We start from the raw sequence: 26,872 nt of genomic DNA, 5'->3' as shown, positions 1-26,872 counted from the left end.
CTGATGCCCAGAATCTTTATAAGTCGGATCCAGGACCAGACGCAGAAGGTTCTGACCATAATGTAGACCCTCGTTCCAAAACTGTAACTCCTGTTGGTGGAGACAATGAGGAAGACGATGATGAGACTCAAATAACTGATTGGAGCGACAACTTGAGTTTTTTGTCAGGGCAGGAAGAGGTTGGCTCCGAGGACGACGGGTGTGAGAACACACAGGGTGATTATGACGAGGATGCAGATCCCACTTACTGTCAACCCACAGTCAGCCAGTCGATGAGGACAGCAGAGGAGGTAGAGGAGGATGCTAGTGACGACGAGGTCAGGTTGCGCCTTCCTAGACAGAGACGTAGTACTGGAAGCACGTCAACAACTGCATCCTCAAACACAACTCTTCCTCTGACCAGAAGTCGTGGTGGCTCTTCAGGTCGCATGGGTTCTAAGCCTTGCATAGCCTGGGCATTTTTTCAGATTGATAAGGATGACCCAACTCGTGTTATCTGTAACATTTATCACCAAAAGCTAAGTAGAGGCCAAAAAATCCATAGTTTGAGTACTTCATGCATGAACCGTCACATGGATATGAAGCATAAGTTGCAATGGGAAGCTCACTGTGCTACAATGCGGCCTAGCGGGCTTGACCAACCACTGTCTGCCGCATCTTGTGCATCCGTGGCCTCTTCATCCTCTGTGACTGGGGGGACAGCAGTCACATCTGTTTTGGGATGCAGACCTGCCACCTCTTTACCCGCAACAGCCAGTGTGATTGGCAGGTCATCATTTTCTTTGGAGGTGGAAACACCAGCTTGTGTTGAACGCTCTCCGACATAGATAGCACCACCTTTGGATCAAGGCAACCTAACATGTCCGCCTGCATCTTCCTCACAGACCGGCAGTTTGCCGGGGACTCCCATCTCAACCCCGTCTAAGCACAACAGCCAGCCCTCGGTCCCTCAGATGTGGACAAGTAAAAGACCACTTCCGCCTAGCCATGAGAAAGCTAAGAGGTTGAATTTCACCATCTGGAAGCTCTTGGCTATAGAAATGCTGCCTTTCCACCTGGTGGACTAAGAGGATTTTCGAGACCTTATGTCGGTCGCAGTGCCCCAGTACCAGATGCCCAGTCGGCACTACCTCTCAATTGAAAGGTGTGCCTGCGCTCCACCAGCATGTCGCACACAACATCACCACTTCTTTGAGAAACTCTGTGTGTGACAGGGTGCATTTCACCACAGACACTTGGACGAGTAGGCATGGACAGGGGGGGTTACATGTCTCTGACTGGGCACTAGGTAACTATGGTGACATCAGGACAAGGGGCTGCTGTCCAAGTCTTGCCGTCCCCATGAGTTGTGCGTCAATCCTCTTTATCTCGAAGTTCCTCCACTGCTTCTGCCTCCTCAACCTCCTCTCGGTCCTCCACCTGCACACAAAGCCGGTCTGGTCATGCCACATGCTTTCTAACTGCGCAGAAGGGATCCTGCACAACTCCTTACTATGCTGGCAGCAGGGCTCAAAGTCATCAGGCGGTTTTTACTTTGAAATGTTTTGGAAATGTGAGTCACACAGCTGAGGAGTTGTGGTCAGCTCTGGAGAACCAGTTTCATGAATGGTTGTCTCCACTGGACCTGAAACCAGGGAAGGCCGTGTGCGACAATGCTGAAAACCTCGGTGCGGCCCTTCGCCGGGGCAATGTCACACACGTGCCTTGCATGGCTCACGTGTTGAACCTGATTGTCCAGCAATTTTGAGCCCACTATCCCGGACTAGATGGCCTTCTGCAGAGGGCACGGTCGCTGTATGCTCACTTCCGCCGTTCGCATCCCGCAGCTCAGTGACGAACATCTCTACAGAAGTCGTTGAGTCTGCCACTTCACCGGCTAAAATGCGATGTGCCTACCCGGTGGAATTCAACTCTGCACATGTTGCAGCGACTGTGGCAGCACCGAAAAGCCCTGGTGCAATACGTTCTGACGTATAGCCTGGGCCAATGGGATCCAGAGGTGGGGCAAATCACGCTGGAGGAGTGGTCTCAGATCAGGGACCTATGCACCCTTCTGCACAGTTTTGAAATGGCGACGAAGATGTTTAGTGCTGACGATGCCATTATCAGCATGACTATTCCGGTGATTTACATGCTGGAGCACATAATAAACAGAATTCGGAGTCAGGTGGTGCGACAAGAGGAGGTGGAGGAAGTAGAGGAGGAGGAGTTGTATGCGGAAGGGCTAACATCTGCATGGTCCAGACGGTCGGCAGCACCAAGGCGGCAGGCATGTGAGGGTGGGGGAGATGGATTTACCAGGGCGCGTGATAGCAGCCAAACTAGTGAGGAAGGTGAAGGAGCCCAGGAAGAAGTGGAGGACAAACTGATGGAAGACTCAACAGATGAGGGAGACCTTGATCACATTTCTGTTGTGTGAGGCTGAGGGGAGAGGGCAGAGGAAGGAAGCATGATTGTTAACTCACAACCAACACAACAGGGACTTGGTGCTCCTGGATGCGCCAGACACATGAGTGCCTTCTTGCTGCACTACCTGCAACATGACCCTCGAATTGTCAGAATTCAAAATAATCCTGACTACTGGGATGCCACACTCTTAGATCCCCGGTAGAAAAGTAAATTTGCTGAAATAATTCCTGCCATAGAAAGGGATTCACGCATGCAGCAGTATCAGCAGAGGCTGTTGCAGAATCTTACATGTGCTTTTCCACAAAACACCAGTGGTGCATGTAGTGAATCTCACAGTTCTAACTTGCCAACCGTGGGACTGTTGAGTGTTCAGCACTCAAACCGTAACAGAAACACAGTATCTGCTGGTAACAGCAATTTTGCGTAATCATTTCACAGCTTTTTTAGCCCATCCTTTGCAAGGCCACAGGGAACAAGAAGTCAGACACATAGTCGATGCCTAGAGACGATGGTACAGGAATATCTACAAGTAAACATCGAAGCCATGACTGTCACTGCACCCTTGCTGTTTTTGGGCTTCCAATCTGGATAAATGGCAGGAGCTCACCACTTACGCCTTGGAGATCTTGTCATGCCCGCAGCCAGCGTTCTCTCTGAACGTGTGTTCAGCGCTGCTGGTGGTGTTCTGACAGATAAGCGCACGTGGCTGTCCACTGAGAATGTAGACAGACTCACGTTCATAAAGATGAACAAATCATGGATCCGCAAGGACTTTTCTACCCCTGTGTCATCCTGGGGAGAGTAAAAGCTTGAGGATTTCGTAAAATCACCTCACCAATTGTTTTAAGCTTTCAAATTACTAATAATTTTTAGCTGCATCTTGTCTGGAAAATAATTTTGGGCCTGTAGCAGTGTGCGGTACTCATTCTATTATGCCATCTATACTAAGCTCTACCAGATTGCAAATTACTAATAATTTTAGCTACATCTTGTCTGGAAAATAATTTTGGGCCTGTAGCAGTTTGCGGCACTCATTCTATTATGCCATCGATACTAAGCTCCACCAGATTGCAAATTACTAATAATTTTTAGCTGCATCTTGCCTGGAAAATAATTTTGGGCCTGTAGTAATGTGCGGTACTCATTCTATTATGCCATCTATACTAAGCTCCACCAGCTTTCAAATTACTAATAATTTTTAGCTGCATCTTGTCTGGAAAATAATTTTGGGCCTGTAGCAGTGTGTGGTATTTATTCTAATATGCCATCTATACTAAGCTCCACCAGCTTGCAAATTACTAATAATTTTTAGCTGCATCTTGTCTGGAAAATAATTTTGGGCCTGTAGTAGTGTGCGGTACTCATTCTATTATGCCATCTATACTAAGCTCCACCAGCTTTCAAATTACTAATAATTTTTAGCTGCATCTCGTCTGGAAAATAATTTTGGGCATAGTAGCAGTGTGTGGTACTCATTCTAACCAACCGTTTTAAGCAACTCTGGGGCAATTGATGCCACTTAAGTGGTGTCTGTGCCTCAAATTTTTGGAAAAAATGGAGTCTCTTTTTGGAGTCCCCTTGCTTTGTTTTACGTGACGTTGCCATCGTCAATTAGAGGTGGGTTGGGTCCCCCCCCCTTTTAACCGTAAGGAAATACATACACTTTGGCTTGGGGTATCACAGATGGTTGAGTCTGAAGAGCTGTTTACTCAGAGGTCTGCTCCAAAGCTTCAGTGTCTGCTAGTCAGCGTAGTAACCCAGCTGCGAAGAAAGCTGCATCGCCTGTGTATCTAATAATGATTTTTAAACGCATCTAGCCTAGACAGACTGTGAGGACCCATAACCAAACCCAGACGCTCAGCCCCCTAACGCCCCCCTTTCATTGACAATACAATCATGTAACCCCTACAACTGGATGGGTGAGGATTGGTCACAGCTTCATTAACTGTTTATACTCATTCCATTAGAAATGCATTTTATTTCTAAAGTAATTCAGCTTGTTTGAGCATGCCCTGTGTCTCCATTCTCCACAACGGCAAGTTGGCCAAAAAGTGTAACTCTCCAACATGTCCTTTCTATTTTCAGGCCACGGAGGATCCTGCTTACTTGTATGCAGGACTCCGACCCCCATCCATCACTCTTAACGCTTGTTCCACTCCTTCCTGGAGTCCTGACAGGAATATGTCCAGTCCAATATCCATTAAGTGAACACCGTCGGGCCGTATGAGGCCTGCTTTATCTCCTTCCACTTGTCGGTGTCGTATCACTACACAGCCTCTGTCTCTTATAAATTTTGCCATCCGAATATTTATTACCTGCCTTGTCCGTTCGATGGCCGTGATGTCTCACGCACCTTGCCATACCGTTCTCGGCACAATCTCTGACCATACTATAGTTAGTTTTGTGAAAAATTCTCTGAAGCGCTCAGTGTCTAGTTTCATTATTACCATTAGTTATGCGCTCTTGTGATAAGCTATGTCGTTTCCTCCGGCCTGTATAACTAAGATGACCGGACCTCTTGCCTCTCTCCCTACCTTGATTACCTCCATTAGTACCTGTGGCCATTGCAGGCCTCTAATACCTCTCCAGTTCAAATATGTGTTATGAAACTCCAATTTCCTCCCGCCTGGACGAACTTTCACCCTTCTTTCTGCACAATATATATACGAGTTCTTAATCATTGCATAGCAAAAAAACAGCAAGGAAGTGGTATTTATATGTCATGTCCTGCTATGCACCTGTTCAAGGCTGAGTTAATCAGAAATTTAAACACACATACCATGTTAAAATCGTAAAGCATAGAAACAATGCATATAAATGTAAATAAGCAAAAAGAAAAAGAAAAGAAGAAAAAAGGAACATATATAATAATAATCTATAAATGATCACTCATAATGATACATCAAATCATGTCTGATGTTTAAACCGGCTGGTACACGTGTATTTAAAGTATAAATCCACCAACTTTCTCTATTAAGGAGCTTTCTCCTATAATCATCCACCAAATCTCCACCAATCGCCACGGCCCAGGGAGGGGCCACCACAGTCAGTGAATCCTTCCTTATTTAGTAAAGAGTCTACCAATACTTTGGGCGTATTAGCCCAGCTGCGAAGCAAGCTGCACCGCCTGTGTATCTAATGCGAATTTTTAACTGCATCTAGCCTAGGCAGACTCTGGGGACCCCCAACCAAACCCAGACGCTCTGCATGTAACCCAGCCAATCATTTGATAGTAGCAGAGTCGCATGGGCGCTAAACCTTGCATAGCCTGTGCATTTTTTCCGATCGCTAAGGATGACCCAACTCGTGTTATCTGTAACATTTGTCACCAAATGCTAAGTAGAGGCCAAACAATCCATAGTTTGAGCACTTCATGCATGAACCGTCACATGGATATGAAGCATAAGTTGCAGTGCGAAGCTCACTGTGCTACAATATGGCCTAGCTGGCCGGGACAACCACCATCTGCCCCACCTGTGTCATCCTGGGGAGACTAAAAGCGACTTCGTAGTCTTTTCCAAAAATTTGAGGGAATTACCAGGGTAATGGTTTGGAAGAGGTATAAGTGTTTAGGTAGGACGTTCATTTTTAGTATACTTATTCTGCCGAACCAGGAAAAATCCTTCACGATCTAAGAAGTAAGATCTTCATGGAGTTGTTCAATAAAGGGCCCAAAGTTAAGATAAAATAGACGGGAGAGGTCTCTATGAATACTAATTCCTAAGTATTTGATACCCTGAGAGGGCCAGGCAAAGGGAAAGTTGGACTGGATGGAATCCTGTATGGATTTGGGGAGGGAGACATCGAGGGCCTCAGACTTCGCTGCATTGATTTTAAAATTTGACCATGTAACAAAGTGATCTATTTCAGCCATAACAGCAGGGATGGACATATGTGATTGAGTGATATATACTAGGACATCATCAGCAAATGCAGAGCACTTGTACTCGGTGCCTCCCACCTCAATCCACCTAATATTGGGGTTATCGCGAATTGATGAGAGCAGGTGTTCCATCACTAGGATGTATAAGAGAGGGGACAGAGGACATCCCTGCCTTGTCCCATTGGTGATTATGAAAGGTGATGAAAATGTTCCATTTATCTTCAGCCTAGCTGACGGATACAGGGCCATGATTTTGGCTATAAAAGGGTCCCCTAGACCCCTACCCCAAGCTTTTTAAGATAATAATATATGGCGTGCCAGGAGAATCTATGGAATGCTTTCTCAGCATCCAACGAGAGTATCTAATTACAAATTTTTAACTGCATCTAGCCCAGGCAATACTTTGGGCCTGGTAGCAGTGTCTGCTAGTCAGCGGAGTAGCCACCGCCTGTAGATCTAATTACAAATTTTTAACTGCATCTAGCCCAGGAAATAATTTGGACCTAGTAGCAGTGTCTGCTAGTCAGCGGATTATCCCACCTGTTAAGCAAGCTACACCACCAGTAATTTGGACACTTAATTTTTTCAAAGGAAATGCTTCGGGCCCCCGGGACACTCAGTGAAGAGCATCGGGGAGGCACCCCAAGGCACAGGGGCTGGGACTGGCGGTAGGACGCCATGTAGTGGACCGCCAAGCTCGATCCTTATAAAAGCTTTTTAACTGCAGCAGCTTTAGTGGACTCTACTGGAGCTGGAATTCCCGCCGCTGCTGGCATCAGACTTGCCCTCCAATAGATCCTTGTAAAAGGATTTAAAGTGTACTCATTCAAATTACAGAGACAATTTAAATTAAAAAGCTAAGACCTGCCTCCACCGCAGGGGGGCTCGCTCGACCCACCAGCGGACAGGCACCAGTATTTGGTTGGGGTGGCTGGCCGTCAGGGTCCACCGCAGCTCTGGCACAAACCCGGCGACACGGAGGTCGAACAGGCAGGAACGGACTGGCCGTGTCAGCTTCGCACTTTTTTGGTTTAAGAAGGGCATGACATGCCTATATCTGTGTCTCCCCCTCCTTTTACTCCTCCACCTCTTTTCTTTTCGCATGACTATATGTACTTGTCACTTTTCCATGTGTTAGCTGTGTCTTCTGAGCAGTTTGTCAGGTTTTGGACACCTTTGAAGGTGTTTTCTAGGTGTTTCTATGTGTTTTTGTTTGCCTGCCATTCGTTTTAATGGTGTTCAAAGGTGTTCAACGAACAGTTCGACGAACAGTTCGAAGAACATACGGGTGTTCAACTCTAATTATTAATTCATCATGCTCTAGAAAACAGCAAGTCAACACAATTATTAAAAAAAAATCTGAACTCATTGTCAGAGAAAGTGCACTTATCACAACAGAGTCACAGTACTGAGTTTTGGTGTGTTTTGTGAAGCGTTTCTGCATCTCCCTGGCAGAAAAAAACCATGCGGATTTTAAATGCGTTTTTTCAGCCAGAAACAAGGTTTAGTCACGTGTTTTGCTCATGCAACTTCTCATGCGGGTTATCAAGCGCTTTCCAAGCGATTTTAGCATCACTTGGAAAAGTGCTTGACAACTTGGTCACACTATATAAATCCATGCAACCGGCATGGATTTTATATAGTGTGGCCAAGTTAGTTAAAAAAAAGAATAAAAATGGTAAAACATTATACTCACCTTCCGATGGCCCCCGGTTTCCTGTTCCGATGCTTCCGGGCTCCCCGGTGTCTCGCGGTGGTGTAAAAGGACCTTCCATGACATCATTTAGTCATGTGACAAGTCACGCGACTGCCGACGTCAGCAGTCGCGTGACCTGTCACATGACTGAATGACGTCATGTAAGGTCCTTTTACTACATCGCAAGCCACCGGGGAGCCAAGACGTACCGGATAGAAGACCGTGGGCCACCAGAAGGTGAGTATAATGTGTCTTTTATTTTAAATTCTTTTTTTTTTACAGGTACTATGGTACCCGCGTCTGGAGGAGAGTCTCCTCTTCTCCAGACCCGGGTACCATCCGCATATTGAATGGCTTAATATCCGCATGGGCAAATGTAGTCATGCGGATATTAAGCGATTCAATGCAAGTCAATGGCGGCAAAAATGCCGTGCTTACGTAAAATAATTGGTAATGCTGCGGATTTTTCCACAATGATAATATTTTCTCAGATTTTCCCAAATTACCTATATGAATTGCAGTCATTGTAATTTTCCAGTCAAATAACAATTAGAGTACAATTGAAAAGTTTTTGTACAAACTGCCTATGATAACAGTATATTTTTAAAAAAATAAAAAAACTCAAACTGCACTCAAAATGCATGTTCCAAATTATTATGCACAGCAGAGTTTTCAACCTTTTCATTTTAATAAAGAACAAAAAAATGGTCATTTTTGAAATTATAAGCATTAGCAGGTTATTACAAACTGAAATCAAACAGTTTTCAAGTCAAAACTTTATTCTAGGTGATGTTACATTTGTACATAGGACCCCTTGTTCGAAAGGAGCTTCTGAACTCTCTCGTCCATTGAATTTGTCAGGTTTTGGATGGTTTCTGCTTTAATTGTTTTGCATGAGGACAGAATACCCTCCCAGAGCTGTTGCGTAGATGTGAACTGCCTCCCGCCATCATAGACACTAGTTTGATGATGCTCCAGAGGTTCTCAATGGGGTTGAGGTCAGGGGAGCATGGGGGCCACACCATAAGTTTGTCCCCTTTTATGCCCATAGCAGCCAGAGATGCAGATGTGTTATGTGCAGCATGAGACGGGGCATGCAAAACAATTAAAGCAGAAACCATCCAAAACCTGACAAATTCAATGGACGAGAGAGTTCAGAAGCTCCTTTCGAACAAGGGGTCCTATGTGCAAATGTAACATCACCTAGAATAAAGTTTTGAGTTGAAAACTGTTTGATTTCAGTTTGTAATAACCTGTTAATGCTTATAATTTCAAAAATGACCATTTTTTTGTTCTTTATCGCAATGAAAAGGTTGAAAACTGCTGTGCATAATAATTTGGAACATGCATTTTGAGTGCAGTTTGAGGTTTTTTTTTTTTCTAAATATACTGTTATCATAGGCAGTTTGTACAAATACCTTTCAATTGTACTCTAATAGTTATTTGACTGGAAAATTACAATGACTGCAATTCATATAGGTAATTTGGAAAAATCTGAGAAAATATTATTTGCATAATAATTTGGAACACAGTGTTTGCCACACAAATATAACGGACTGTATCAGTTGCTGGGATTTTGGTTGTGAACCCAAAAACGTTGCGTTTCTTGCTACAAACTTTGTGGAATGTGGAGAATAACAAACATGTTGCACAAAAATTCAGACATTTAATGGTGCATGTCTGTTTTTCACAATTGTTTTACTTTTCCAATTTGACACCAGTACATGCTATGCCAGTACAATATTCTGTTGCAGAATGATTTTTGGATAAGTACCTACCTAGAAATTTTAGTGACATCCTTTTTATGAAGGGTCAACATTTTTTTTTAAAAAATAGTAATCAAAAATATAATACATAGATTTAATTGTGCATTAAAACACACTACTCAGAAAAAGTTAAAATAAATGAGTGCAAAATAGTCTATCCAAAAATAGAAATCTTTATTTAAAAGTCCTTTATTTAAAAAACAAAATGACAAACAAATATGTACAAAAAAATTTCTGCAAAGTAGCTACAGTGGTGGCCAAAAGTATTGGCACCTCTGCAATTCTGTCAGATAATACTCAGTTTCTTCCTGAAAATGATTGCAATCTACCCTTTCTCCTGGCGCTTGTTTTTCTAGTAGCCAGGCCACATCCTCAAGTAGTATTTTGTTGATGCTGCCCTCAGCCTCAAAAGCTACTACCATTCCTGATTGTGTGTCAAACCACAAAAGAAAAATACAAAGTGTGCAAAAAAAAAAGTCATGTGAAGAGAATTTAAAATTATATAAGTAACACGGCAAGAAGATTTACTTATTGCTAAGGAAAAGATGTTCTCCGTGTCCCCTCCAATCCAGAAAGGCTTTGTTAGCTAATTCAAAAAAATCTAAAAAAAACAAACACTGAATACTTCAGAATTTGTGAATATTCCATTTAAATTGAAGTTAAATTAGGAAATTCCTACTTGGCAGGCAGACAGTTATGCCACAAGTTAGACAATTTGAGTGGACTTCAGACAGGCAATTTATAATGTTTTTTTAATGGCTTGCCTAGAGGAGGAAATAGCACATATTGTTATAATTTAATAATGTTGCAGGCTGTACCTGTTCTTGAGACTTGAGCTATCCTATTGTTGTAGGTATAAATTTATAATCAACACTACTGCTGGTGTAAACAGGATCCCTGAAGAGCTCCGTTTGGCTGTATGTCATCAATGCTAATAGTTTAAGAGTTTTCATTTCTGGAATGATGTTGCTGAAGAAAAAGACCAACAGTCCGTGGGTACAGTTAGAGGTCTGGAGGCTTAATCTTTGCAGATGGCTGCTTGCTGTTGGTAACTCATTATCAGTTTTGTAGTCAGTTCTGTAGCTTTATTTTCTCTGTAATTTTATAATACTTCTAGGCTGATGGTTTTTGGCTATTTTAAACCCTATGTACCTTCACTCACAGAATTAGTCTCCCACTTCTACTTCATTGGGTAAAAGTTCAAATGTAAGCATTAGCAAATAAACAAGAGTGGAAGGACCATACTAAACTACCTTATTTAATATTATGATTCTTGCCCAATAGATGCTCACCAGATAGAAGCTGTGTGACTAAAGTTCCTGTTTTTTTTTTTATTTGAAGACTAGAACTTAAGGGTAACTAGGTTAATCCACATTGGTAGCCACAATAAACCAAACTTTTGCCAGAAAAAAACAAAGTAAAGCTAAACTTGTGCACCTTGCAGCATTTGTGTCACAAAGATTTTACCACTCACATACTAAATATGCTGTCAGTGACAGCTTAGCCACCCTATAGGATCAGGGGCATGCTGGGTTGTCAGTATTATGAGTTACAACTCAGTCTTCCAATCAAAGGCAGGGGTATGCTGGGCTGAAAGTATTGTGATTGATATCTCAGCTGCCCAATCTGGCTGGACCAATGGGGTTTCCTTTAAGTTTAACCCATTCAGACTGATTACCTGTGTCAAAGATTGCAGCCAAGGGGGTCATTGCTTAACCACCCATACTTAATCTTTGAAGCAAACAGCTCTCTGCTGCTCTCTATCATCCGTACAATTACATAATTGGCTGACGATTAGCGGAGGAGGCCATAGACTGTTTGTACTAACAGGTCAATTATCAGGAAACTAACAGTGAGCATATGGTATATACACTTCCAGATTCCAACACATGAAATCTGTGTATATACTCCCTGTACGATCACTGCTAACTCAACAATAACCCCAGACAACTCGCTGCCTCCACCAGTCATTATTTTACACAAAATCCAGGCTGACTGGATGACTAATAGATAGCCTAAGGCTTTGAGGCATGGTTACAGAACAAAATGAACAGAACTATAAAATTTTATGTTTAATCCAAAGGGAGGCAGTGTTTATAAAAAATATGCAAAAGATTTTACAAAGGGGACAAAACAATACAGCATCTAGTTACATAAAATAAAAAGTACTAAGCAAAAGAAACTTACTACACCGATCACAGATATGATTCGGCCAAGCGAAGCTGAGCGCTTCATTTGAAGGACATCTAGTGGACCAGAACCATGCATACACCAAAATTTATCTCTCTACAGGAATACAGATCATAATGTGGCTTGACATTTTATCAGTCCTTGATTTCCAACCACACACTCTCATATGATGACCTCACGTGGACAGGGTTGTGGGCTGTCCTCAGCCCTTCAGTATTTTATGAAATTCCAAATTCTGCTATAACTTCACTCCTGATGGTCACAGAAGCTCGAGATTGACGTCATATTTTCCATTGATTTTACCTTTCCATAGATAGTAAAATGGTATAGCTGTTGTTAGTTATCTAGGCACTGTGGATTTGTGGCTCATATGCAAGGGTTACTGTTATGAAAAATTATGCATCTTCTTCCCCTATTAGCCCCAGTGCCAAAAATTTATGTTTAATCAATATAGGATTTATACAATTTTCGCTATTCAATATTTTCTTTCGGAGACATATATCTGTTGCAGGTGCAACACCTCTTACAGGGACGAAGGTGTCTAGTGTAAATGTAAAATATTTCCCTTGAATGGACAATGTATGTTCTGTGGACAAAAGGTTTCTTGCACTGCCCTGTTTATGTATAAACACATGTATCCTTTTGTTGTACAAGTCTTTGAAAAGAGTTCTATATTTTAAATCTCTTTGTCTATCTCACATCGGGCATCTTCTTCCAGTCATTTGTGCATCAAAAAGACTTCATGCATTTTAACTTAGATGGTTCACATCTCTTTGTTTATTGTACATCTACATCTGCATCAGACAGAAGTGAGGAGGGAGAGGAGAGAATGACCCTCTCCCGTGGGGCTACAGCTGCTAATATTTTCTATGGCAACCTGGATATTTACCTGGCTGGCAATTGGCAGACCATTTCCAGTAATAGCTTTGCACAGTGATGTGTTTTTCTCTATGCTCTGTGTTCTAATTTTCTGATCTTCGTTGCTAGACCTCGGATTTGTCTTTTTGACTATTTTCCTAAAAAAAACAAGACCAATTCACAAGAAAAATAGCCACATTTTAATAATTTTAATATTAATCTTTATTAGAGATATATAGTAAAGAGGCTCAAATATAGGGAAGGTACAGTGAATAACACTAATGAGCCAATACAGCAAGAGGATATGAAAACACACACTTAAATATAATAAGACAGTATTGAAAATTAGCAAAAGAATAAATAGCCATGGAGGCATAAATAGATACAATGTAGATCATGTCTCCATCAGGGCCAGTATGCCTAAAAAATTATGCATCGTAGCCAAAAAAATACAAAAGTATTATTATATGGTACAGATACCTGTGGCCATCTCCTCCTGCTGGACTGGCGCCAGGTCTCAAGACATGTTTCAGCATCTAAACCTTTGTCAGGGGGCATAGCGTCAGACCAGCAGCAGGCACATTAAATTCTGCTCCAGACCAATGCACAGCCACCATGTAAAGGGGCTTTTTGACTATTTGTTTGACTTATCCCTTTTATCTTTGACGTACTCTTCTGGCATTTTCTCTCAGGCTCTTTGACTTCTCCACCTCAAGGCTTGTCCCTGAGGAGAGACTCAGCATCATAACTTGTTTTTTTCTTTTCAAAATAAGTACTGACTTGAAAATATTTGTGATGTTAATTATTGTTGATGTTGTGATTGTAAGTCTATTTGAGATGTAGGTTCTTTATGCCAGTGGTGCAGGGGGGACCCTTGCAGGGTGGGTAATAATGAGGGCAATCTGGCCAGATTCTCGAAGCACAAGGCTCCCGGGGGCCCATGGCAAGATTGCCCTCATCCTATGCGGTGGGCCGGGAGCGATCCCTGCAGCTCCTCTGCCTTTAGGAGAAAATAGCAGCGAGATACAGAAATACGTCCTTTGATTCCTGCCCAACTGTTTGACACAGATGCGTGCTGCTTGATGACATCAAGAAAGAGAAAGCTGCTTGTGAGGACAATGCTGCAGGGGAGCGGGCTGAGAGGTAAGTTGTTGTTTTTTTATTTTACCCAGTACACTGGGGCAATGATGGGGGACAGCAATGATGAGTATGATGGGGGACAGCATTGATGAGGATGATGGGTGGGCAATGATGGGGGGAGAGAAATGATGAGGGTGATAGGGGACAGCAATGATGGGGGAGAGCAATGATGGGGACAGTAATGATGAGGATGATGGGGGAGAGAAATTATGAGGGTGATGTGGGGACAGCAATTATGAAGATGATGAGGGGGAGAGCAATGATGAAGGTGATGGGGGGAGAGCAGTGATGGGGGAGTGCAATGATGAAGTTGATGGGGGACAGTAATTATGAGGATGATGGGGGAGAGCAATGATGAGGATGATGGGGAGAGCAATGATGGGGTGATGGGAGAGAGCAATGATGGGGGAGAGCAATGATGGGTTGATGGGGAAGAGCAATGATGAAGGTGATGGGGAGAGAAATGATGTGGGTGATGGAGGGAGAGCAGTGATGGGGAGAGCAATGATGAGGGTAATGGGGGGAGAGAAATGATGAGGGTGATGGGGAGAGCAATGATGGGTGTTAAGGGGGAGAGCAATGATGGAAGTGATGTGGGATAGCAATGATGGAGGTGATGGGGAGAGCAATGAGGGAAGTGATGTGGGATAGCAATGATGGGGGTGTGGGACAGCAATAATGAGGTGGTGTGGGACAGCAATCATGGGGGTGTGTGGGACAGCAAATATGTGGGAGTGTGGGACAGCAGTGATGGAGGTGGTGTGGGAAAGGACACTGAGGTGTGGTATGGAAGAATAAAGATGGGAGGAGAGCAATGATGGGGGTAAGATTCATAGGACACTTTATAATGAATTGAAAGGTGGGATAAGACGCTGTCAAGGACATGTAATTAATTGGGATGTGACAGAGGATGCTCAGTACCTGATAACGTCTTCTGCAGTGATTAGTGATGAGCGAGCATGCTCGCCACTGCTCGGTACTCACCCGAGCATCTCAGTACTCGAGATGCTCGGAGCTCGCCGAGTACTTTTGAGATGCTCGGGCGGGAGCTCGGGTTCCCGTCCTGCATGTTTGGCGCTCTTTAGAGCAGCAATAATGCAGAGATTGTCTGCCACTCACTGCAATATCACAGCCATGGTGGTTGTGGCATTACAGTGATTGCCCAAATCGATGGGAACAGTGCTCACAGTGAAACATGAAAAGACGGCAATTCAGCAGCGGCATACACCGGTACCTGACAATTTAGAACAGAAAGAATAGAGCATCACACATAGATTAGATAGACAGAAACATGTAAGTCACATATATAATAAGTACAGTGACAGTGTTGGTTACTATACTTGTTATTTAGTGTTAAAATAAAGGATTTATAAAAAAAAAAAAAATAATAGTTTTTTCATGCATCCGTCTCTTTAAAAAAGCTGGCCGGCAATTCATCAGCGGCATACCTCGGTACACGACAATTTAGAACAGAAAGTATAGAGCATCACACATAGATTAGATAGATAGAAACATGTCAGTCACATATATAATAAGTACAGTCACAGTGTTGGTTACTGTACTTGTCATTTAGTGTTAAAATAAATTTATTAAAAAAAAAATTTGCGTAGGGTTCCCCGTAATTTTAGTCTCTAGCGGAGGTTAAGCTGATGGCTGGGGCAGATGTTTGAAGCCTGGTAAGTAGAGATGAGCGTTGTTCTACTCGAACTGTTCGCCAATGATCGAGCTGTTTTGGGCGGTGTTCGAGCCGTTCGGCGAACACGAACAATTTGAGAAAAAATCGGCTGTTCGAGGTTATGTTCGATAACTGTTCGTGCACCAAAATCATAACTGGATTTTTTCTCAGTAATGATGAAAATTAATGTTAATACGCAGTTTGAGTGTACAGCAGGGTGGGGGGAGGGGCAGGGGATGGATCTCTGCAGGAACAATGAAGATCTCCATTTTTTTTTCTCTTTCCCGCATTTGCAGTGGGGAGGTGCAATCTGTCAGCCTATCAGCAGCGCACACACGGAGCGAAGTGCTTTTTTTCACACAAGCAAGGGCATGTGTCATTGTCAGTGTATGTCACATGTCCTTGCCCTATAAGACCAAGCCATTTTCCCCGTCGCCACCATTTTCTCACTGCTGCAGCTGCGTGTTAGACGGCACCGCTGTTGCTGTGTGCGCTATACCTTGTTAATATCAAGCCAATTTTCGCACAAATCTACAGATAGCTTGGGAGTAGGGAATAGTTGTGATTGCAGTCCTTTTAAGGACTAGGTTACAGCATTTCCTATGACTTTTATCAGGCAGGTCTGTGCTCTTAAATAGATAGATTGTGGGAGTAAAGACTAATTGTAATTGGAGTCCTTTTCAGGACTAGGTTACATCAGTTCCTATCAGTTTTTGCCAGGCAGGTCTGTGCCAGTGCTGTGCAAGTTTTTTTCACAGCATTTGGCTGAATCTAGCAAAGCTAATCCTTTTTGGCCTATTGCAGAGTGTGTTAGTCAGTGGAGTAGCCTAACTGTGTTGCAAGATATACCACCTGTGTATAGAATACCAATCTTTTTACTGCACCTAGTGAAGTAAAATCTTTTGGGCATAGCATCATTCTATTAGTCCATCTATACTGACCTCCATCAGGTTGCAAATTGAATATAATTTTTTTCTGCATCTAGCTCTGAAAAAATATTGGGCTTCTAGCTGTGTGTGGGACTTGTTCTATTAATCCATCTATACAGACCTCCATCAGGTTGCAAACTGAATATATTTTTTTCTGCATCTACCTCTGAAAAAATATTGTGCTTCTAGCTGTGTGTGGGACTTGTTCTATTAATCCATCTATACAGACCTCCATCAGGTTGCAAACTGAATATATTTTTTTCTGCATCTACCTCTGAAAAAATATTGGGCTTCTAGCTGTGTGTGGGACTTGTTCTATTAATCCATCTATACAGACCTCCATCAGGTTGCAAACTGAATATTTTTTTTTCTGCATCTACCTCTGAAAAAATATTGGGCTTCTAGCTGTGTGTGGGACTTGCTCTATTAATCCATCTATACAGACCTCCATCAGGTTGAAAACTGAATATATTTTTTTCTGCATCTACCTCTGAAAAAATATTGGGCTTCTAGCTGTGTGTGGGACTTGTTCTATTAATCCATCTATACAGACCTCCATCAGGTTGCAAACTGAATATATTTTTTTCTGCATCAACCTCTGAAAAAATATTGGGCTTCTAGCTGTGTGTGGGACTTGTTGTATTAGTCCATCTATACTGACCTCCATCAGGTTGCAAACTGAATATATTTTTTTCTGCATCTACCTCTGAAAAAATATTGGGCTTCTAGCTGTGTGTGGGACTTGTTGTATTAGTCCATCTATACTGACCTCCATCAGGTTGCAAACTGAATATATTTTTTTCTGCATCTACCTCTGAAAAAATATTGGGCTTCTAGCTGTGTGTGGGACTTGTTCTATTAATCCATCTATACAGACCTCCATCAGGTTGCAAACTGAATATATTTTTTTCTGCATCTACCTCTGAAAAAATATTGGGCTTCTAGCTGTGTGTGGGACTTGTTCTATTAATCCATCTACACAGACCTCCATCAGGTTGCAAACTGAATATATTTTTTTCTGCATCTACCTCTGAAAAAATATTGGGCTTCTAGCTGTGTGTGGGACTTGTTGTATTAGTCCATCTATACTGACCTCCATCAGGTTGCAAACTGAATATATTTTTTTCTGCATCTACCTCTGAAAAAATATTGGGCTTCTAGCTGTGTGTGGGACTTGTTGTATTAGTCCATCTATACTGACCTCCATCAGGTTGCAAACTGAATATATTTTTTTCTGCATCTACCTCTGAAAAAATATTGGGCTTCTAGCTGTGTGTGGGACTTGTTGTATTAGTCCATCTATACTGACCTCCATCAGGTTGCAAACTGAATATATTTTTTTCTGCATCTACCTCTGAAAAAATATTGGGCTTCTAGCTGAGTGTGGGACTTGTTCTATTAATCCATCTATACAGACCTCCATCAGGTTGCAAATTGAATATAATTTTTTTCTGCATCTAACCCAGCCAATAGCTTTGGCCTAATACCACAGTTTGGCCACTCAGCTCTGCTCGGTTCCCATCCATTGTTTTTTTGTGCAAACAACTCCAGAGTTGTGAATTAGTTAACCACCAAAATGAGTGGAAAAAGGCCTGCTGCTGGTGGAAAGGGGAATAGGCGTGTTGGGAAGGGGAAAAAAGGTTGTGTCCGTGGGGTAGGTGTTAAAGCAACAGTAACATCTGCAGAAGAAAGACCATCTTCCAGCCAAACTAAAATGTCTACTTCTTTTAGCGGACAATGTGATAAGATCCCTTTCTTACGGCCACGCCAATCGCTACAAATTCCAGATGAGGCACAAAAACAGCAGGTGCTTCAACGGATATCAAGTGCTCCTTTAAGTGGGCTCTCCTCCACATCAACTTCAACATCACAAATACTCCAGTCCTCAAAGGTGTCACCCCAATCGCACTTGCTTCCTCACAGCTCCCAAATCTCCAGCTGCCCGTCTGAGTATGAGGTAGAACAGATGGTTGAGTCTTCAGAGCTGTTTACTCATACTATAGCCTGGGAATCAGAGGTCGACTCCAGTGCTTCTGTGAATCCAGACGAGGAAATGATCTGCACTGATGCCCAGAATCTTTATGAGTCGGATCCAGGACCAGACGCAGAAGGTTCTGACCATAATGTAGACCCTCATTCCCAAACTGTAACTCCTGTTGGTGGAGACAATGAGGAAGACGATGATAAGACTCAAATACCTGATTGGAGCGACAACTTTAGTTTTTTGTCAGGGCAGGAACAGGTTGGCTCTGAGGACGACGGGTGTGATAACGCACAGGGTGATGATGATGAGGTTGGAGATCCCACTTACTGTCAACCCACAGTCAGCCAAGAGATGAGGTCAGCAGAGGAGGTGGAGGAAGATGCTAGTGACGACGAGGTCAGGTTGCGCCTTCCTGGACAGAGACGTAGTACTGGAAGCACGTCAACAACTGCATCCTCAAACACAACTCTGCCTCTCACCACAAGTCGTGGTGGCACTTCAGGTCGCATGGGTGCTAAGCCTTGCATAGCCTGGGCATTTTTTCAGATCGATAAAGATGACCCAACTCGTGTTATCAGTAACATTTGTCAGCAAAAGCTAAGTAGAGGCCAAAAAATACATAGTTTGAGTACTTCATGCATGAACCGGCACATGGACATGAAGCATAAGTTGCAGTGGGAAGCTCAGTGTGCTACAATGCGGCCTAGCCGGCCGGGCCAACCACCATCTGCCATATCTTGTGCATCCGCGGCCTCTTCATCCTCTGTGACTGGGGGGACAGCAGTCACACCTGTTTTGGGGCGCAGACCTGCCACCTCTTTACCCGCAACAGCCAGCGTGATTGGCAGGTCATCATTTTCTTTGGAGGTGGTAACACCAGCTGGTGTTGAGCGCTGTCCGACATCGATAGCACCACCTTTGGATCAAGGCAACCTAACATGTCCGCCTGCATCTTCCTCACAGACCGGCAGTTTGCCGGGGACACCCTTATCAACCCCGTCTAAGCACAATAGCCAGCCCTCGGTCCCTCAGATGTGGACAAGTAAAAGACCATTTCCTCCTAGCCATGAGAAAGCTAAGAGGTTGAATTTCACCATCTGCAAGCTCTTGGCTACAGAAATGCTGCCTTTCCGCCTGATGGACACAGAGGATTTTCGAGACCTTATGTCCGTCGCAGTGCCCCAGTACCAGATGCCCAGTCGGCACTACTTCTCAAAGAAAGGTGTGCCTGCGCTCCACCAGAATGTCGCACACAACATCACCGCTTCTTTGAGAAACTCTATGTGTGACAGGGTGCATTTCACCACAGACACTTGGACGAGTAGGCATGGACAGGGGCGTTACATGTCGCTGACTGGGCACTGGGTAACTATGGTGACAGCAGGACAAGGGGCTGCTGTCCAAGTCTTGCCGTCCCCACGAGTTGTGCGTCAATCCTCTTTATGTCAAAGTTCCTCCACTGCTTCTGCCTCCTCAACCTCCTCTCGGTCTTCCACCTGCACCCAAAGCCTGTCTGGTCATGCCACAAGCTTTCTAACTGCGCAGAAGGGATCCTGCACACCTCCTTACTATGCTGGCAGTAGGGCTCAATGTCATCAGGCGGTTTTTACATTGAAATGTCTGGGAAATGTGAGTCACACAGCTGAGGAGTTGTGGTCAGCTCTGGAGAACCAATTTCAAGAATGGTTGTCTCCACTGGACCTGAAACCAGGGAAGGCCGTGTGCGACAATGCTGCAAACCTGGGTGCGGCCCTTCGCCGGGGCAATGTCACACACGTGCCTTGTATGGCTCACGTGTTGAACCTGGTTGTCCAGCAATTTTTAGCCCACTATCCCAGACTAGATGGCCTTCTGCAGAGGGCACGGTCGCTGTGTGCTCACTTCCGCCGTTCGCATCCCGCAGCTCAGCGACTTACATCTCTACAGAAGTCGTTGGGCCTGCCACTTGACCGGCTAAAATGCGATGTGCCTACCCGGTGGAATTCAACTCTGCACATGTTGCAGCGACTGTGGCAGCACCGACAAGCCCTGGTGCAATACGTTCTGACGTATAGCCTGGGCCAACAAGATTCAGAGGTGGGGCAAATCACGCTGGAGGAGTGGTCTCAGATCAGGGACCTATGCACCCTTCTGCACAGTTTTGAAATGGCGACGAAGATGTTTAGTGCTGACGATGCCATTATCAGCATGACTATTCCGGTGATTTACATGCTGGAGCACATGTTAAACAGAATTCGGAGTCAGGTGGTGGCACAAGAGGAGGTGGAGGAAGTAGAGGAGGAGGAGTTGTATGCGGAAGGGCTAACATCTGCAAGGTCCAGACGGTCGGCAGCACCAAGGCGGCAGGCATGTGAGGGTGGGGGAGATGGTTTTACCAGGGCGCATGGTAGCAGCCAAACTAGTGAGGAAGGTGCAGGAGCCCAGGAAGAAGTGGAGGACGAACTGATGGAAGACTCATCAGATGAGGGAGACCTTGATCACATTTCTGTTGTGCGAGGTTGGGGGGAGAGGACAGAGGAAGGAAGCATGATTGTTACCTCGCCACCAACACAACAGGGACTTGGTGCTCCTGGATGCGCAACACACATGAGTGCCTTCTTGCTGCACTACCTGCAACATGACCCTCGAATTGTGAGAATTAGAAATAATCCTGACTAATGGGTTGCCACACTGTTAGATCCCCGGTACAAAAGTAAATTTGCAGAAATTATTCCTGCCATAGAAAGGGATGCACGCATGCAGGAGTATCAGCAGAGACTGTTGCAGAATCTTACATGTGCTTTTCCACAAAATACCAGTGGTGCACGTAGTGAATCTCACAGTTCCAACTTGCCAACCGTGGGACCGTCAAGTGTTCAGCACTCAAACCGTAACAGAACCACAGTATCTGCTGGTAACATCAATTTTGCGGAATCATTTCACCACTTTTTTAGCCCATCCTTTGCAAGGCCACAGGAGACAAGAAGTCTGACACATAGTCAACGCCTAGAGACGATGGTACAGGAGTATCTCCAAGTAAACATTGAAGCCACGACTGTGTCACTGGACCCTTGCTCTTTTTGGGCTTCCAATCTGGATAAATGGCCGGAGCTAGCCACTTACGCCTTGGAGATCTTGTCATGCCCCGCAGCCAGCGTTCTGTCTGAACGTGTGTTCAGCGCTGCTGGTGGTGTGCTGACAGATAAGCGCACGCGGCTCTCCACTGATTATGTAGACAGACTTACGTTCATAAAGATGAACAAATCATGGATCCGAAACGACTTTTCTACCCCTGTGTCATCCTGGGGAGAGTAAAAGCTTGATGATTGGTTAAAATCACCCTACCAACCGTTTTAAGCTTTCAAATTACTAATCATGTTTATCTGTATCTTGGCTGGAAAATAATTTGGGCTTTGTAGCAGTGTGCAGCACTGATCCTATTAGGCCATCTATATTAAAGCTTCACCAGATTTAAAATTAATAATAATTTTTAGCTGCATCTAGCCCGGAAAATAATTTTGGGGCTCCGAGATGCGCAAGACACATAAGTGCCTTCTTGCTGCACTACCTGCAGCATGACCCTCATATTGTCAGAATTCGAAGTAATCATGACTACTGGGTTGCCACACTCTTAGATCCCTCAAACTTTTCGGTCAACCTTTTCATTTTAATAAAGACCAAAAAATGGTCATTTTTGAAATTATAAGCATTAGCAGGTTGTTAGAAACTGAAATCAAACAGTTTTCAACTCAAAACTTTATTCTAGGTGATGTTACATTTTCACATGGGACCCCTTGTTCAAAAGGAGCTTCTGAACTCTCTCGTCCATTGAATTTGTCAGGTTTTGGATGGTTTCTGCTTCAGTTGTTTTGCATGAGGACAGAATACCCTCCCAGAGCTGTTGCTTAGATATGAACTGCCTCCCGGCATCACAGACACTCCTTTTAATGATGCTCCAAAGGTTCTGAATGGGGTACAGGTCAGGGGGTCACACCATAAGTTTGTCCCCTTTTATGCCCATATCAGCCAGAGATGCAGATGTTTTATGTGCAGCATGAGATGGTGCATTATCATGCAGAAAAATGATCTTGCTGTGAAATACATGGTTTTTCTTCTTGAACCATGGCAGGAAGTTCTGTTTGAGAAAATCCACATACATTATGGAGTTCATCTTTAGCGCCTTCAGGGATCCTAAAGGGGCCGACAATCTCTCTCCCCATGATTCCAGCCCAAAACATTACTCCACCTCCTCCTTGTTGGCGCTGTAGCCGTGTTTGCGTGGGGTGTCCATCAACCAGCCATCCTCCACTCCATCCATCTGGACCATCGAGCGCTGCACGGCACTCATCCGTGAACAAAACAGTTTTGAAATCAGTCTTCATGTAATGTTTGGCCCACTGGAGCCGTTTCTGCTTGTGTGAAGTGGATAGAGGAGGTCGACAGGATGGCGTATGCACAGCTGCAAACCTCTGAAGGACCCTGCATCTTGTTGTTCGGGGGACGTTGGAGGCACAAGCAGCTTCAAAAACTTGTCTGCTGCTATGACAAGGCTTTTTTGCTGCTGCTCTTTCAACCTGACGTAATTGCCTGTAGGAAAGAGTCCTCAATTTGCCCTTATCAGCACGCACACGTGTGTACTGTGAATCAGCTACATACTTCTTGATTGCCAAGACACTTCATCCTGATCATCGCACAATGTTGATTGTAGTCATGCCTTGACCTAAACACTCCACAATTTGTTGCTTCTCAGCTGCCGACACATCCTTTTTCTTTCCCATTTTGGCAGAAAATGTAGGCTGCTTAATAATGTGAGACAGCCTTCTTAAGTAGTCTTGCCTTTCATTGGACACACCTGCCAAACTAATTAGCACAGGTGTCTGCAATTGCTTACAGTGATATAAAGAGCCCTGACACACATCACCATTAGTGTTGAGCCACCCCCGTAGTGTTCGAGTTCGGTTCGGTTCGTCGAACACCCATGTGTTCGCCGAACTGTTCGTCGAACTGTTTGTCGAACACCTTCGAACACCGTTAAAACCAATGGCAGGCAAACAAAAACACATAGAAACACATAGAAAACACCTTCAAAGGTGTCCAAAAGCTGACAAACTGCTCAGAAGACATAACTAACACATGGAAAAGTGACAAGTACATATAGTCATGCGAAAATAAAAGAGGTGGAGGAGTAAAAGGAGGGGGAGACACAGATATAGGCATGTCATGCCCTTCTAAAATCCAAAAAGTGAGAAGCCGACACGGCCAGTCCGCTCCTGCCCGTGCCACCTCCGTGTCGCCGGGTTTGTGCCAGAGCCGCGGTGAACCCTGACGGCCAGCCCCCCTCTCCCAATACTGGTGCCTGTCCGCTGGTGGGTCGAGCGAGCCCCCCTGTGGTGGAGGCAGCTCTAAGCTTTCTAATTTAAATTGTCTCTCTAATTTGAATGAATACACTTTAAATCCATTTACAAGGATCTATTGGAGGGCAAGTCTCATGCCAGCAGCCACGGTAGCAGGAAGTGGAGGAGGTGTGGCCTGTGTTCCTAGCTGAGTGAGAGCTGTGTGGAGGAGCTCCTGGGAAGCTCCAACTAGGACTTTTTTCTAAGCCCGACCCTTGCCTCTTCGTTTTCCCAGGACCGAGGCAGGGGTGTCGGGGGGTATCCCCGGGCTCCGGCCCTCCCGGTCTGGGCCGGGTGGGGTCGGAGGACTGAATATGGATCCATCGGAGGACTCTGTGAGGAGGTCTGGGAGGCTGTCCCAGCGTGAAACGGCTACGGTGAGCATGCCGGCATCGGCTAACAAGGTGACTGGCAAGCCCAAGGGAAGCAAGGGGAGTGCCCCATGGGCCGAGAGGGGCCCGGACGAGTCAGCGGAGGCTTTCTCCCAGCGGGTGGTGGAGATGTTGCGGTGCCACGAAAAGGGGAAGGTGGCACTGGCGAAACTCCTGCTGGACTTGCGGCAGGCCAAGGCGCTATATAATGCAGCAGCCCAGAGGAAGCGCCCGGCGATCGCCACGCAAATCCAGAGGGTCAAGGATAGGATCGCCGAGGTGGAGCAGAGGCAGGCAGAAATAGAGAGGGCTGCGGGTCCCTTTCTGGAGAAATTCTCTAATGATCGGCGGTTCTCGGGCCAGGAGGGGTTAACCACGCAGCAAGGAAGGGGGGCGTGTGAAGGGGGCCTGCCGGCCAGTGAAGGCACTCCCAGGACTACGCATGGCAGCCAGGAGCCTGGAAAGGAACGTTTGTCTGGAGCCCCGCCCCCTGTCCCACCCACCACAGCTCTGGGTGCTGCCCCGGGGGTTACCCCAGCCATGGAGGAGGAGAAGGTGGGGGGTGGAGGAAGTGGCGCGCTGTTAGTGCGAGCAGAGGATAGTGTGGGTGCGGGCACAAAGGCCGGGGGATCGCGGTCCGGGGCTCCGCCCCTTGCCCCACCCACCTCAGCGCTCGGCGTGGCCACCATGAGAGACACACGTAGAACTGCAGAGCCCAGCGGCACCCGGTCTGCTGGCCCGCCCCTAGCCCCGCCCACCTTGGCAATCGGCGTGGCCACCATGCGAGACACACGTGGAACTGCAGAGCCCAGCGGCACCCGGTCTGGCAGCCCGCCCCTAGCCCCGCCCACCTCGGCGCTCAGCGCGGCCACCATGAGAGGCACACGTGGAACTACCGAGCCCAGCGGGCCCCAGTCTGCCAACCCGCCCCAAGCCCCGCCCACCTCGACATTCGGCGTGGCCACCATGAGAGAGACACGTGGAACTGCAGAGCCCAGCGGCACCCGGTCTACCAGTCCGCCCCTAGCCCCGCCCACCTCGGCACTCAGCGCGGCCACCATGAGAGGCACACATGGAACTACCGAGCCCAGCGGCCCCCAGTCTGCCAACCCGCCCCAAGCCCCGCCCACCTCAGCGCTCGGCGCAGCTACCATGAGGGCCGCGAGTGGAACTGCAGAGCCCAGCAGTTCCCGGTCTGCTGGTCCGCCTCTAGTCCTGCCCACCGCAGCTCTCTGCACTGCCTCTGTACAGTCTGTGGGCGGAGGGAAGGAGGGAGGCAGGAGGGACATGAAAGAAAAAGCAGCAAGCAATGCTTATAGTACCAGAAGGCTCAGCAAGCCTTGCGCCAGTGCCCCGCCCCTCGTCCTGCCCACCACAGCACCTGGAGTTACCCAGAAGAAACCTGCGGCTGGGAGGGAGGCAGCAGGGAAAACAGCAGGGAAGACAGAGACGGATCCAGGAACAGTGTCCCAGGAGGTGGCAGTAACCCCGGTCGAGCAGCCTGCCGGCGTTACTGGGGAGCCTCCTAAATCTTCCGGTCTGCGTCCTGAGCAGGTGGCGCTGCCTGCCTCCAGCACATCAGAGGAGGAGGACATGGAGGCGTCTTCGGGGTCCGGGGGGCTCATGGCGGCCATCCGGTTGCTGGAGTCCCCGGTGAACCTCCAGCATTTTTGTTTCGGGGACGAAGATCCGGGACCTGGAAAGAAGAAGGGGCGCAAGAAGAAGGCACAGGAGACGGTGAGTATGCGTTACGTGTTTAATGATGATACTGATGCTGCTGCTGTCTCCTGTGTAACCCCCACCGGTCAAGGGCGCCCGAATCATGAAGTTGGTCCTCGGCGCAGGTCCGGTGGGGAGAGTAAAGGCAAATGTAAGGCGAGTGGTGATGGTGTGGCGATCCCTACGGAGGACAGTAGGGATGGCAAAGGGTCATCGCTGGCAGTGGCGCCAGACATATTCAGTGTGGTGGAGTTCCCGTCTCTGTCTCCCATGGCCTCTGGGTCTCGGGCAGAGGAAGGTGGGGGTTGTGGCGGTGGAGCCGGAGCAGCTTTTTCAGAGATCTTGGCTGAGGTCCGGAGGATGGTGGGGGAGGAGAGAGACACTGCTTCCATATCTGGCCAGAGGGTTGAGGGGCCGCATGCTGGGGACAAGGCTGCCGGGGGTAAACCGGCTGGGGTGTCTGCACCTGTGAGGTTGGTAAAACCCGGCGCCCAAAATCCCGGCCCCTGTGATACCCAGCGCATGAATATTAGAGGGTCCAAGGTGGCAGAGGGGGAGAAGGGGAGTAAGGACAATGCTGCGGATGTGGTGAGTGTCCTGAAACCCCCCCCCAGTGATGCCAGGACCTTGGGTAAAGCGGTTAGTACCCCACCTGTTCTGGCTAGCATGGATGGGGTGCATGAGGTGGGGATGAATGGGGTACATGAAGGAGGTGAGGATGGAGGTGAGGATGCAGGTATGGAAGTGGTGAGTGGTACGGCTGGTGGTGATGGTAGTGGTGCAGGGGCGGTAGGTGAGGCTGTGAGGCAGAGTGTGAGTGTGAATGAGGGGCCAAGTGTGAGGCCAAGGAATCCCAGCTCGTTGGCGGCCTCGTTAGAGG

The sequence above is a fragment of the Phyllobates terribilis genome, unplaced genomic scaffold, assembly GCF_046119375.1.
Source record: "Phyllobates terribilis strain yellow unplaced genomic scaffold, ASM4611937v1 Scaffold_5__5_contigs__length_657084704, whole genome shotgun sequence".
Classification (NCBI taxonomy): Eukaryota; Metazoa; Chordata; class Amphibia; order Anura; family Dendrobatidae; genus Phyllobates; species Phyllobates terribilis.
Note: the sequence above shows the minus strand (reverse complement) of the source record.